The sequence below is a fragment of the Macaca nemestrina genome, chromosome 6 (assembly GCF_043159975.1).
Source record: "Macaca nemestrina isolate mMacNem1 chromosome 6, mMacNem.hap1, whole genome shotgun sequence".
NCBI lineage: Eukaryota > Metazoa > Chordata > Mammalia > Primates > Cercopithecidae > Macaca > Macaca nemestrina.
Genome location: NC_092130.1, coordinates 30,116,304 through 30,130,943, shown reverse-complemented (window position 1 = coordinate 30,130,943; position 14,640 = coordinate 30,116,304). Strand labels below are relative to the sequence as shown.

Genomic DNA, 14,640 nt, shown 5'->3' with positions numbered 1-14,640 from the left:
CTGGGCAACACAGTAAGACTCCATCTAAAAAAAAAAAAAAAAAAATGTGGGAAGAGTTTATAGATCTAATTCTGCTGTTGCTGTGAAGGTTAAATTTTTTTTTTTTTTTTTTTTTTTTTTTTTTTTTTTTGAGACAGAGTCTTGCCCTGTCGCTCAGGCTCACTGCAATCTCCGCCTCCTGGGTTCAAGCGATTCTAGTGCCTCAGCTTCCCAAGTAGCTGGGATTACAGGTGCATGCATCACATCCAGCTAATTTTTGTATTTTTAGTAGAGATGGGGTTTCACCATATTGACCAGGCTTGTCTCAAACTCTTGACTTCAGGTGATCCACCCGCCTCGGTCTCCCAAAGTGCTAGGATTACAAGTGTGAGCCACCGTGCCCAGCCTTGATGGTCAAATTAATCCAGTATTTATTAAGAACATCCTGAATGCCCCGCATGTTCCAAGAGCTGAGGAATACAGCAGCAACTCTGAGGTAACGATGTAAAGCACAATTGAAGTAGACACAGAAAGTACTAAGAACAGGTTGGTTCCTGTTATATAATCCTGCTCGCACTGCTTCCTAGCTGAGGTGCTACAAACCCTGACCCTGGGAAGGGGCCCAACACCCCTTCCCTTCCCTCCTAACACTGTGGGTCAGAAGACAGGGGGCACTGAAAAAAGATTCCCATTCCAAGGACCCACTGCCCCCTGGGTTCTGAATCATATGCAAGAAATGGGTGGGCATTTCAGAAGAGCTTTTCATCCCTTTCTCCCTCCCCACTGCACTGAGCAGCAGCCTGTTCTGAGCAAATGCCCAGAGCACCCTCCTTTAGCCTAGGAGGCGGCTGGTCTCAGAGTCAGACTGTGGCCCGTGCCTGGAGGATGGACACGGATCTTTGGAACGTACATGGTGTCCAGGTCCCTTCCATAGGCAGAGCCTTTTGTAGATTGTGGACTAATTTCATAACTAAGTGTTCCAATGCAGGAGGCTGGGAGAACAGTGGCTCTCCCAGTCGGTGGCCAGAGGTCCAGCTGTGAAGTGCAGGAACTGTGGTAAGCACCTTGCCAATGCTGTTGTCTCAGGGAGCCCACACACAGTCTTGCTGCTCACGGACAAGGAGATTGAGGCCCAGAGAGGCAAGGTGTTGCCCCAGGGTCACACAGTCAGCCAGAAACTGGCTCGGGGTCAGTGCATAGTCATCTGATGCCCAAGCCTGGTGCTGTTTACCCACAGCACTCGCTGCCTTCCAGCTGTGGAAGGCGCCCAGAGTTGGGATGTGGGGGGTCTGAGGTTAGCCACACGGTGGATTTGTATCAAGCCAGGGCAAGCACTGGGTCTCCTGACTCTGGATCCACGGTGCTTTCCGCTGCCTGTCCCACATCTGCGGGCAATTATAAGTCCCAGCTCTTCTTCCCACAGAGGAGGGGGGCTGCTGATAACTGCTGTCTGGGAGGAGGGTGCTGACCAGATGGTCTCCTTCCTCTCTCAGGACTAAGCCAGGGCCTGGGCAGACCTTGGAGCAGTCAGACCTGAGGCTGCACTTTCTGCTGGAGAAGGTGCTGAAGCCAGGAGCAGGCTCTGCAGGAGGTCGGAGATTCTTCCCTCTGACTAGGAGCTTCCCGGTGAGCACGAGGTAAGCCTTTAGAGTCAGGCAGACTTCAGCCTAAACACCACCTCGACTCACCGTATGGCCCTGGGAAAGTCACTTAGCCTCTCCAGACCTCAGCTTCCTCATCTACAAAAAGGAGGTAGTAACACTGATTTCAAAAACTTGCCATGAGGACTCCAAGGTGTGTGAGGTACCAGGCTCTATGCCTGCATGAGGTAGGTGTTCAGGGACTGTATGTCCCTGAAGGCTATGGCTTTTGGGTCTCCCGCTTGGAGACAGGGGAGGACTGTGTGACTTCAGAACTTGTCACTAGAAGCCTCTGTGCAATCAGGAGGTCACAGAGGGAAGCAGACATACTCCTCCCTGCTTGCAATGGAGAAATGCCGCCTGGAGGAGCCACACGATATCCTGGAAGGGCACCTGTGAGAAGGCTGGAGGCCTGAGTTCTAGTCTCACACTTGGGAGCAGAAGGTCTTCAGTGAGCTCCCCCTTCCTTTCACCAGGACACTTTCTCAGTCCCACTGCCTATCCAGGGCTGGGCACTGGGGGCAGAGCACAGGATGCGGAAACCTTAAACCTTTCCCCAGCAGAAAGTGCAGCCTCAGGTCTGCTGCTGGGGCCTGAACAATCTCTGATGAACAAACAGAACATAAACAGATCACCAACAGGGGAGGGCCAAGTAACATGGATTCAGCACAAAGTGCATGGCTAGCACTTGGAAGACAGGAAGAACCTGGGAAGGCTGCCTGGAAGAGGTGGAGTATGGAATATCCCTGAAAGAAAAGTGATGAGGAAGGGCATTCCAGGAAGGGGGAAGAGGGAGGGCAAATGCCCACAAGCAGGATGGTGTGCATTCCTTCTGGGAATTCTGGGATCTGACTGGCGGGAACAAAAGGCCCAAGTCTGGAGTAATGGGGCACAAGGAGATTACAGCCTTTCCAGGTTGTGCCACTTACTAGCTGTGTGGTTACAGTTATGTGGCTGCCTGAGCCTCAGATTCCTCATGTATAAAACGGAGGTAAAAACAGTCACTGCCTCTGGGGTTGCTGGTGAGCATTACATGAGATCAGTCTCATAAAGCACTCAGCACAGTCGCGGCGTGCAGTAAGTGTCAAGCAGTGGCAGCCTCTGTTAGGAGCTGGGAGTTTCTCCAGGCACTGGGGAGCCATAGGCAGATCCTGGGCAGGGAAGTGGTGTGATCGGATTTATGCTTTAGAATGGCATGGGGAAGGAGTAGAGTCCAGAAGGAGGGAGGACAACGAGGAGGCCTGAGCAGCTGCCTGGGACCAAAGGAAATGGCCCACTGGCTGATCCCTTCTTCACAGAGGAGCCCCCCCAGATCTGACAATCAGGTCCCAGCCCCCAGTCCCCAGCCCCAGCAGCATGACCGCTAAGGGGTTGCCATGGCCCCCCATCGCCCTTGAACTTTCCTAGCCCTCAAACTTTTCTAGCTGCTGGGGGTTTAGAAGGATATCTTAGGAATCTAGAAAATTTGCAAATCCATTTGAATCCCCAAAGGTTGCCTGGTGGCTGACTGGCCTAAAGCCAGACTGATTCTTAGAAACAAGGCTTGGGCCGAGGAACAGCGGCTATGGTCCTGAGGTCCCCAGTCCCCGCTTTCTGTGTACCCTTCTCCCAATTCCCCTCTCCTGCTCCTCCCAGCTCTCCCCACTCCCCATTGACTGTGCTGTGATTTGGAGGCCCCCACTCAGCGCCCAGAAACCCCTGAGAGTTTTTGATGAAGGCAGGGGCAGCAGGGATGATGAGGTGGAGGCCACTCACCCCAGAGCAGGGGAAAGGAGAAAACTGGCTCCTCCAACCCTGACATCACCCAGTCTCCCAGCCTCCTCTCATCTGGTTTTATTAAAAATGTCCTTTTTTTTTTTTTTTTTTTTTTTTTTTTTGCCTACTCAAAGAGATGCAGGCTAGGGCAAAGGGACAGGGCATGGGGCTGGGGTTCCCACTTTTTCCAGCGCTTACCTTGCTGCTGATGGCTTCTGGTGTGGGCAGAGTTCCAGGCTCTGGACAGTCACCCCCTCCAGGAAGTCCTCCTTACTGCCCTCTGCCTGTTATCAAGTTTGGAGTTTCTGTTATCAGAAAGACTGCTGGTCCCAGAGCCGGTAACAGCTGGGTAGAAGGCCAGGCAGGACCGTTGCAGGCTCCTGAAGGCTCAGGAGAACGGAGGGATGGAGGGAGGGGACTGCTGCAGGGAAGAGGAGCGGCCCAGCTTCGCCTCACTCCCCAAGCATCCTTCGGGAGGAGCAGAGCCGCCAGAGGGGCCGCCCTGGGTCTGGCTGTCTGCGTTGGGCAGGGAGAGCGCAGGCTGCTGCTGGGCAGCTGGGCTGAGGGGCCGGCTCTCTCCTCCTCGTTGTTGATCTCCTCTCTGGCTCCAAGTTGCTCACAGAGCGATCCTGGGTCCCAGATAGGGCGGGCAGTCACTGCTGGCTGCTGGCAGCCTCAGGAGCTCACACCACTGTGGGCTTCCATGCCCCACCCCGCCTTCCCCCGCCACTTTGGGGGAAAGGCTGCAGGGCGGCTTCTGATTGGCCCGGCTGGGAGAAGGGGGGCGGTGGGGCAGGGAGGGTGGACGCGTGCGTCTGTTTTCAATTTCAGGGTTTTTTTTCCCCCTCTCTCTTTCTTTTCCCCCAAGTTTCTTGTTTTTCTTCTTTTCCCTCTGCTTACTCCCTCCCGTCGCCCGTTCTCTCAGGATGTGAGGGGATGCTTAAAAATTCCACAGCCCACGCCAGCCGCCAGCCGCTGAGTCACTTTTGTCAAAGAGTGGCCTGGACCCCACTTGCCCGATGCCCATCTCGGGTGGCTGCCTCCCCTTGCCATGGCACCCAGGGAGAGTCATAGCTCAGTGCCTCAGTTTCCCCATCTGTAAAGGAGACTGATCATCTCTGTGGTTGATTCAGTCAACCTTCATTCATTGAGCAAGCATACTGAGTGCTTACTATGTTCTAACACTGTACTGAGTGCCGGGAACAGAGCAAGACATGGTCCTGACCTCAGAAGCACCCAGGCTAGTGAGCGAGATATTCACTGGGCAAGCAGGTGTCCGGTGGGCAGACAGGAGGCTGGCAGTGCATTTAGAGGGACCTTTAATGGAGGCCTGAGAGAATCAGAGAGCACTGCTGAGAAGAGGTGACGTGGAGGAGACGGAAAGATCCTCCAAGATGATCAGCCATTTTTCAGAAGGACAAACCAAGGCCCAGGAGTGAATTGGCACAGAGAGGGAACGTGATTTGGTCAAGGTCATCCAGCACAGATCGGATATCTCTGGGTATTGACAGATACATTCCTTTTCGCGTCTCAAAGCCCCTGGGGTGTAAGGAGAGGATTATTTACCCCATTTTATAGATGGGGACACTGAGGCCCAGAAGAGCAAAATAAGCTTCCCAAGCTTACACAGCAATGACAGAGCTGGGGCAGAACTAGGTCTCATGAGTCACATGATGGAAGAGACATAAGTCATCTGACCCCCACCCAAGACCCCCATTCCAGTGTAGATGAACCCCCTGCCCTGCTTTCTTCCTAGGTTCCCCCTGTGGCTCTTTCATTCAGTCACTCAACAAGATACTTTTGAGGATCTGTTTTGTTCCGTTTCCATTCTCTGGCTCTTCTTTCCCACCAGGGTCTGCCAAGACTCCTCCAGTTCCCCCGGCTGGATCTCTTCTTCCATGCTCAGCCTCTCAGATCAGAAGACATCTCCAGTTACAGACTCCTAACCCTCAGATGCCAAAGGGCATTATTTTAGAAGGGCATATAGAGTGGGCTCACCACCCCTGCTCCCACTACTGTACACACGGGGTAACTGAATTCCAGAGGGTGAAGAAAGGTGTCCCAGGTGACACAGGTAGAGGCCAGCTCTGCCCTCCTTCCACTCTCCCCTCTGCACCGCTAAGTCTTTCCTCCTCAGCTTCCCCCAGGCCCCTGTTCACAGAGCAGGGGATTTGCCTGAGCTGGGATTCCATGCCCACCACAGTCAACAATCTTGCAATCATTTCTTGGTCTAGTCCCAATCGGGATTGCCCAGCAGAGCATCTGGGCTGGACCATATGGAAGGAGAAGTGTTCTCAGACTGGCTCCCTGCCACGGGTTGGGGACCAAAAGAGTACCCCAAGAGAGGGGCCCTGGCCAGGTATTTGTGGCAGCAAGGTCGTAGGGGAATGTGAAAAGATCCTACAGGCCACAAGGTCAGGCTTGCACAGGGATTTCTTGTGCCCAAAGACTCCGTCAGAAATTTACGACTCCCCTCCTAGCATCTGCCTGGGCCATTCACCTGTGAAGCCTTGGCTGACCCTCTGCAGCCTGGCCAGCCTGGAGGAAGCCAGGAGACACACCAACCCCTAATCCCCAAAGAAGCTAGTCTGGGAGTCAGAAGACCCAGCCACAGACTTATTGGGAGACCTTGAATAGGTCCCTTGCCCTTCCTGAGCCTCAGTTTCCCTATCTGTGCATAGCAGGTGTGGACTCACTATGCTACAAGGCCCTTGGGATGGTCTGTCTGCAATTGCCCTTAGAGCAGGACTCTAGTAAGGGAGAGGAGGTTGGTGGGCCCTACGGCAGGGGTACAGCTGGGGGCCAGAGATGCAGCACAGAGGGGAGGGGCAGTTGGCGGTGGCTCCCCTGAGAAGCTGGCGGCCTCCGGTTTCCGGCCAGCCCAGCCGTCCTGAGGCCCATCTGGAATTACTTAGCCCCTACCACCATTAACCCTTGGTGGGCACCAGGACTGTCATTCCTCTTCTCAACTGAGATATGGGTGGGAGGCGCAGAGCTATAGGGAGCACCCCAGGGCACTCGCCAAGGACAGGACAATTGAGGCAAAAGTGTCATGATTGAGAGAGGAGGTTGGAAAGCTACAGATAGAGCTGGGTTTGAATCCCAAACCCAATTCAAGCTACATGAGCTTAGGCAAGTCACTTAAACTCCTGGGCCTTGGTTTCCTCCTCTGGAAAATGGAGATAAGTCAAAGACTCTTCGATTTGTACAAAGGACTTAGTACATTGCCTGGAAGTGTTATTACTGAAATAGTGAGTTCCCTCATTCGAGCAGCATTTCATCACTGTGTCTCCCTGAGCCAAGCCCTCCCTTTTCTGGGTCTTGCATTCCCCTTGTGCACTCTGCCTTCAGGGGCAATGGACAGGGCACATGGGCAGTGCAGCATCATCACCCTGGGGTGGTCAGCGTGGCCCCCCGCCCCACTGTGGACAGGATAAGCTATGAGCATCCTCACACCTGCCCAGATATGGGGAGCCCAGTACAGCCTTGGACAAGGCTGTCTTGGGGAAGGTTGGGCTGAGAGTGGGTGGGCAGAGCATGGAATATGGGGAGCCCTGCCTGAGGTGGACTGGGATGGGGTGCAGTGGGAGAGGGGGGCTCTGGGCCTTAGCGTTCCACACCACCCTCCCCCACAGCACAGTGGCACACTCAAGAGTTAAATGTCTGGACTCTGATGTTGGCAGCTCCAACCCAGCTCCACCACTTCCCAGCCATGTGACGCTGGGCAATGATATTACCTGAGCTCTCTGAGCCTCAGTACCTTCAACTGTGAAATGGGGACACACGTGCCTACCTCACGGGGTTGTGAGAGACCTGAATAAGCCATGCCCACAGGCATTTTGTCTAGCCCTCAAGCAAAACAAGAAAGTGCCACAAAAGGTGACTGATCCAGCCGGTACAGTGGTTCACGCCTGTAATCCTAGCACTTTGGAAGCCTGAAGCCGGCAGATCACCTGAGGTCGGGAGTTTGAGACCAGCCTGGCCAACATGGAGAAACCCCATCTCTACTAAAAATACAAAATTAGCTGGGTGTGGTGGCGCATGTCTGTAATCCCAGCTACTCGGGAGGCTGAGGCCGGAGAATTGCTTGAACCCGGGAGGCAAACGTTGCGGTGAGCTGAGATCGCACTATTGCACTCCAGTCTGGGCAACAAGAGTGAAACTCCATCTCAAAAAAAAAAAAAAAAAAAAAAAGGTGACTGATCCTCAGGTGTTACCAAGAGCTGCTATCATAGAAGTCCACCATCAGGGCTGGAGGGAAGCTCACCAACATGCTCATTTCACAGCCGGTATGACTGAGGCCAGTGATGGAAAGGAACTTGTGCAAGGCCTTGTGATGTGTCAGCCACAGACTGGGACTGGAACCTCGGCTTTCTGTCTAGACTCATAGGCCCATGCTCTTCCCCAGAGGAGGGAACCAGGCTGAACAGACCCCTGTGCTAAGACCCACCCACACTTGTCAGAGCCAGAGCGGAAGCTGCAGCTCTCAGTGGGGCAGGGGGAGGGAACCGGAAAGGGAGCCTGAGTGGGAGAATTCCCAGGAGGCTGCTCAGTCCTCACTCAGGCAGGCCAGCGGCCACCACATCTGGCTCTCCCACGCTCCCAGCTCTGCCCCCACTCCCAGGCTCCCCAGGCAGGGTTATGGGGTGGGGGAGGGGGTGATAAGGAAGCAGCACACATATCCCAGGCGCTAACACAGTCATCTTAGATGTCAGGGCCCTAAGATGTGTCCCTTCTGCTGGCATGGAAACTGAGGCCCAGAGAGTGGAGGGAACTCATCTGAGGTTCACAGTTGGGGTGAGGGAAGCTAGAATACAGGACTCCTGATCCCCAGCCCAGATCCTTCCACCCATGCGTGCCCTGAGCGGAGCAGGTAGATCCTTGTGCCTGTGGCTGGGGAGCCAGAGGGGCACAGAGTGGGAACTGTCCCCCTACCTCCTGGACACTCAGTGTAGTGGCTTTCTGAGTGGGCAAAAGACCAGTGGGGGCCTTGGGCCACATTCCCTCCCTAGATTCCTAGGACTGTCTTACTGAGCCGGACTGTAGCCACCGAGGCCTGCCAGGATCCCAGGAGATAAAGGCTTCAAGACACTGCCCGTTCAGCCTCTCCCCGCCCCCTTGCTGGCCTCCCTTTCAGTGCCCCAGGACCGTGGGCAACTGAAGTGTGTTCGTCTGGTACACGCAGAGGGCTCACAGATCCCTGGAGGAGCAGGGCCCTCACTCTCACTGGATGTGCTGGCTCCTAAGGTCCGGAGAGCACCAGAACCTTTTTGAGGGCACACAGCAGGCTTACAGTGGGGCCTCTCCATCTAACATCCAGTTATTACTAAGATAACTGTTTCTCCAACCATCCATCCATGTGATAGAAGTTAATTGAGGACCTACTATGTACCCTGTCCTCCTGTCCTCACAGAGTTCACAAGCAGACACCAAGGAAACCACAAATTAATAATATTAAATTGTGATGAGTGCGATGAAAGAGACAGAGAGAATGATGAGCCGGGTGGATGGGAGTTCTCGCTCAGGTACAGTAGGACTTCTGTGGGGAGGAAACAGGCCTGTGAGGCCACACACATGCAGGAGTAGGAACAGTGTTCCAGGCAGGGGGAAAAGCATTTGCAAAAGCTTGGAGGCCAGAGAGATCTTGATGTGTTTGAACAAAGAGAAAAGAATGGTTGAGGCAGAGAGCGGGCAGAGTGGGGTAGAAGGTTGGAGAGGCAGTCATTGGCCAGGCATCAGGGCTTTGTGGGCCCGAGGGAGTCTGACTTTTATCCTGAGGGTCAGTAGGGGCCACTGCAGGATTTTAAACAGGGAACTGATGAGACCAGGTCACCAAGGTGCACTGAGGAGGATGTACTAAAGAGGGCAGGAGGGAGGCAGGGGACGAGTGTGGAGGCTGCAGTGGCCGATCATGAACTGAGCGCTGCGTGCACACACACCCCTGCTCCGTGCTTCCCCCAACTCTTTATCCACCTGAGAGGCTGCAGGAATGCATCTCAACAGGGAGTCTGGGCTTCGGGGTCCCAGCCTGTGTGTGGCCACTTGACTCATGGTATGGCCCTTTTCCTTCCCCGGCCTCTGTATCCTCTGAACAGTGGGTCACACACAGTGCTCCTCTGATAAGGACATCTATGCCCTGGGCCTCTGGTTCTAGCATGTCCTCTGCTACCTAAGTGTCTGTGTCCTGGGGTCTGCCACGCTTCCCTACACCTCTGTTTCCCTAGGACAATCAGTGCCGTCTGGGCATTACTGAGACAAGGCAACAACTGTCTGGCGAGTCCTCCAGCAGTACCCAGGAGTGCCAGCAGGTGGCGCCCCCAGCCCCTGGAGGGGTAGGAGGAGAAGAAAGGCATTGGGAGGAGAGAGGCTTCTGGAAGGCAAAGATGCCTCACAGGAGCCCCCCTCCCTCCCCGCATCTGTCCCTACCTGGAGGTGGGCAGGGCAGGAATTAAGATCCCCGATTCTGAGGTGGAAGCAGGGACTCAGAGAGAGGAGTTAACGTGTCCAAGGTCACAGAGCGAGACTGAGGCTTGGCTGGGACGGGCCCCCAGTCCAAAGCTCTTGGACTACAGTCCAGAGAGAACTTCAAGAAGCTGGCGGTGCGGCGCAGTGGGCCTAACACTGGCCCTGGTGCCCACCAACTTCTCTTAGGCAAACTATTTCCAACAGAAAGCTGAGCCCAGAAACTTGTCTCTTCTAGGGCCATAAACCTGATTGAAAAACCAAGTTATCACTAAGATCTTTATGAGGCCATCAGCTCTGTGCCCCACCCCAGGAGGCCCTGGCTGGGTGTGTGAGAGCAGCCTGTAGGGAGGGCTTCCAGGGGGAAGAGGGGCCTACCCGGGAGCCAGAAGAAGGAGGGGTCCAATAAACAGCCACTCCCAGGGGCAGGGGATGTCAGAGAGGAAGAGGCTGCCCACAAGACAGGGTAGACAGGGCCTTCTCCACGCACAGAGCCACACTGGACTGCTATTCCAGTCCCAGTGAGCACAGGGAGAGACTGAGGCCCAGGGGCTCAGGGTCACAAGGCGAGTCAGAAGCCAAGGTGGGAAGACCTGCAATTTCAGACTCCCAGCCTGGGTCATTGAAACAAGGTTACAGTGTCCTGGTTGGAGGGAAACTGGCGGTGCCACATCAGGGCTGGCTCAGGACTTCTATAGGGGGGTCCACCTAGGGATGAGGGCGAAGGGAGAGCAGAGGATTTTTTGCATGATGAAGTCAGAAGAGGAAGAGGAACCAGCTATTTGTTTAAGCAGAATCCCAACTAACAAACTAGGGGGCAGGGAGGCACACACAGCTCACTATCCTGGCAGCGGGGGCCAGACGTAGAAGAAAGAAAAACTTTAGCTGGGCATGGTGGCTCACGCCTGTAATCTCAGCACTTTGGGACGCCAAGGTGGATGGATCACCTGAGGTCAGGAGTTCGAGACCAGCCTGACCAACATGGAGAAACCCCGTGTCTACTAAAAATATAAAATTAGCTGGGCATGGTGGCAGACACTTGTAATCCCAGCTACTTGGGAGGCTGAGGCAGGACAATCGCTTGAACCCAGGAGGCGGAGGCTGCAGTGAGCCGAGATTGCTCCACTGCACTCCAGCCTGGGCAACAAGGGTGAAACTCTGTCTCAAAAAAAAAAAAAAAGAAAGAAAGAAAGAAAGAAAGAAAGAAAGAAAGAGAGAGAGAGAGAGAGAGAAAGAAAGAGAGAAAGAAAGAAAGAGAAAAACTTCCAGCTAGGACATTGACTTCTGTGTGACTTCAGGCAGGTGACTTCACTTCTCTGAGCTCCAGCTTCCTCCCCTGCAAAATTGGGCTAACAATCAACCCCACCTCATTGTGCTACTGTGAGGAGGAACTGAGATAACACATGCAAAGGGCTTGACATGATGCCTGGCACTTAGTAAATGCTTAATACATAGCAGTGCTATTGTTGTTGTTATTATTACTCCAGCAAAATGTCAAGGGCCAAACCCTGAAATCTCAGAGAGAACTGAGCTAGGAGTCAGAAAGCCCAGTACACGGGAATCCACAGGAAGGGTGGGGGCCCAACCCAGGATGTGTCCGTGGAGTGGGAGGGACATCCACCCTGGGAGGGCACACTACTGAGGGGACCACAGAGCAGCTGGAGGGGCTCCCCAGGTCTTGGGGGTCCCTGGCTCTGCCCTCTGCCTGATCAGGAAAACAGTCTTTGCTCTGCTGGGAAAGGACTGCCGCTTTGGCCCCCAGCTCTCAGCTACCACCTAGTCCTGGCCACCATCTCCACCACTCCTGGACCCCTGCCCGGCTTCCTGCTGCTCTCTGGCGCCCCGCCTCTCCTCTGGCTCATTCTCCACACACCAGCCACAGCTGTCTTCCCGCCACTGCCCTCGGCCACTCTAACCCCTACATAATACCCCTCCACACCCTCATCAGGCTTGTCCCACCAGGGCCTGCTCTGTCCCTTGCCGGACTCCTCTCTTGCCTCTACCACTCCAGACTGGCCTTTCAGTGCTAGGAGAACAAGTGTCCCCTCGGGCCTCAGGGCCTCTGTTCATACTGACCCTTGACCCCTGCCGCCCTTCCCCACTCCCCAGGGCCTTGACTCACGTGTCACTTCCTCCTGCAAGGCTTCCCTGACTCCTCCCTCTGGGTCAAATCTCCCTATTCCTGGCCCTTGCCAAGATGTAACTTTACCTTTATTTGTGATTATTTGATTCATACCTGTCCACCCCTGCCAGACCCCAACTGTAAGTACTGCAAGGGCAGGGCCTCACTCAGTACCTAACATAGTGTCAGCACAAAGGAGATGTGTTAATGCATATTTTTCAAATGGATAAATACATAAAGAAATGAATTTGTATGCCTTTCCAACCTTTAAGCCTACCATTTAGGCCTGACAGAACATACTCTTGAAAGTAGAGGGCACCTAGAGAGCACCCTTCCGCCAGGATAGACATCCTTTCCCCAGCATCCCTAACGTGAGACTGACCTCCAGCAGTCACTTACATACCTCCTGTGATGATGAGCTCACTCTCTCTCATGACAGCCCATTTCCTGACAGATGGCCCCTAACAGAGCACTTTCCTACATATGGGTGGGCTGAAATCCACATCTGTGGCCTGCAGCTTCCTCCCTGAGGTCCCAAGGCTGCCCTGTCTTCCTCCCCAGACTCAGACCCCACTCCAGGTCTTCTCTTCCTGCAGTCCAAGCAGTCCCTGTTCTCTCAGCTCAGAAAGTGGAGTTCAGTCCTCTTGGGCCGCTTCTCCCTCCTCTGTGTACTTGCCAATTTCCCACCAATACCTTGAAAACTTGAGTCCTAAGCAGAGCCCAGAGCTCCAGATGACTTCTGAGAAACATTTCAGCACTGCATCCACTTCCTGACCTGGGAAAGTGGGATCTTCCCTGCTGAGGCAGCCATGTGCTCATCTGTGTCATGTGCTGATCTGCACACATGTGGACAGCCATGTGCTCCCGCAAGGTAGCCAAGGGCTCCGCCCGGTCAGCAACAGCCAGGATCTCCCTTCCCCTCTCCTACAAGCAGCCTTCATTTTGCTGCAAACACTGGGCACTACTCCTTTCCTTTCTGAGCCTCAATGCTTCTACCTGTGCAATGGAAAGGGTTCCTCTGAGCAGGAAGCGGAGGGAGCCCTGTGCTGGCTGAGTCTCCGGCTCTATCACGTATCAGAGCTCCCGAAGAGCAAGAGTCTCACCAGGGCCAGCTTCCTGGGCGGGTCACCATTGCAGTCACACAGAGCCCAGTGTGTGGAAGCGCCCCGGGCTCAGGTGAATGCTCTGCTGCCACCATCCTGAAATCTTTAATCATTTTCGAACAAGGGACCTTATATTTTTTTATTTTGCTCCAGGCCTGGCAAATTATGTCCTGATCCCGAAACATCTGCCCAGCCCTGAGACGATACCTACCAGCCCCCAGCTAATATGGTGACCCAAGAGAGAGACAGGTTGAACAGATAAGACCCTGATTCTGACCTTCTTCGGGGGACCACACATCCCTGCACAATGAGAGGAACCCAGGAAATGTGGGCCCATCCAATCCCACAGGGTGCTTCTGCACAGTTCCCTGGCACAAAGCCCTGTGGGGAGGGACCCCACCTGACTTCCTGACCCAGAGCCCTGTCCTTCATGCATTCTTCCCCAAATCCCTCAGCCTTGCCCCCACTCCCAGTTCACTGACACCCCCTCAAGTGTTCCCATCCCCCACTCCCCCTTAGGTAACTATGAAATGTTTGCCAGTCCTTAATATGGGGTGGAGGAACATGTGATGCATTTAAAATCCCAAGGGGGCTCCAGCCATAATAAATGGATCAGGGCTTTTGGATCCCGATTCACACAAACCAACTGCTAAAAAGACATTTTTGAATCAATTGGAGTACTCTGAATAAGAACTGTGTGTTAGGTAATACCCAGGAATTTGTGTTAATTTTGCTAGATGTGATAATGGCATATTATGTAAGAAAATGTCCATGTATTTTAGAGATGCGTGCTGAAGTATGTAGGGGTAAAATGACATGATGTCTGGAATTTGTTTTAAAATACTTCAGAAAAGCGGGGAGTAGATGAAATAAGTGTGACAAAACCTTAATAGTTGTTGAAGCGGGGTGATGGGTACACAGCAGTTCATTATACAATTCTACTTTTGTGTATGCTTGAAACTTCTCAATTAAAAAAAGAGGGTAGAGGGTCATCGAGATAATTTGCTAAAAGTTTCCTGTAATGTCCCCAGAAGACCCCCCAACAGACACACACACACACACACTGTGCCTTTTGAGAACTTTCTCTAGAAGGCCAACCCAGGCAATCCCCCGACTGTAAAGAAGACTCGTGTATGTATGTGCATATGTGCATTTCCCCAGAGAAAAACATCCACAGCTTCCATGACGAGAGGGGTCGTGACCCCTCCCCGCCGAAAGATTAAGGACCTGCGATCCTACAGACGGGAGCCCTGTTTGAAGTCTGCGTTGCCCCTCACCTCAAGCTGGTCACTGTGTGAAGTTGGCCAAGAATCCCCCTGGCCCCTGGGTGCCTGTTCCTCCACCTGTAAAATGGGGCTGCAGGGCCGTCCACGCGGCCACTGGAAGGACAAGGTGTTCAGGCCGCTAGGCCGCCCCCTGGCAAGTGATTTCCACTCGCAGCGCGGCCTCCACCCTCGCCCAAGACGCGCCCTCCGCGCCCCCACCCCCTCCAGGCCTTGGCCAGTCCACCTCCCGCTTGGGGCGGCAATTTGTCTCCTTTTGAACCCCCCGCCCCCGACGGGTTTCCCCCTTTGATTCG

General features: G+C 54.0%; 1 protein-coding gene across 1 annotated transcript in view; it reads right to left on the bottom strand.

Annotated features, from left to right (window-relative positions):
* LOC105466873 (platelet derived growth factor receptor beta) overlaps positions 1-4,073 on the bottom strand; it is a 42,116-nt gene extending 38,043 nt beyond the window's left edge. The window contains exon 1 of the mRNA XM_011716015.2: positions 3,573-4,073. The gene's annotated coding sequence lies outside the window, so the exon portion shown is untranslated. The remainder of the gene's footprint in view (positions 1-3,572) is intronic.
* Positions 4,074-14,640: the final 10,567 nt, after the last annotated feature.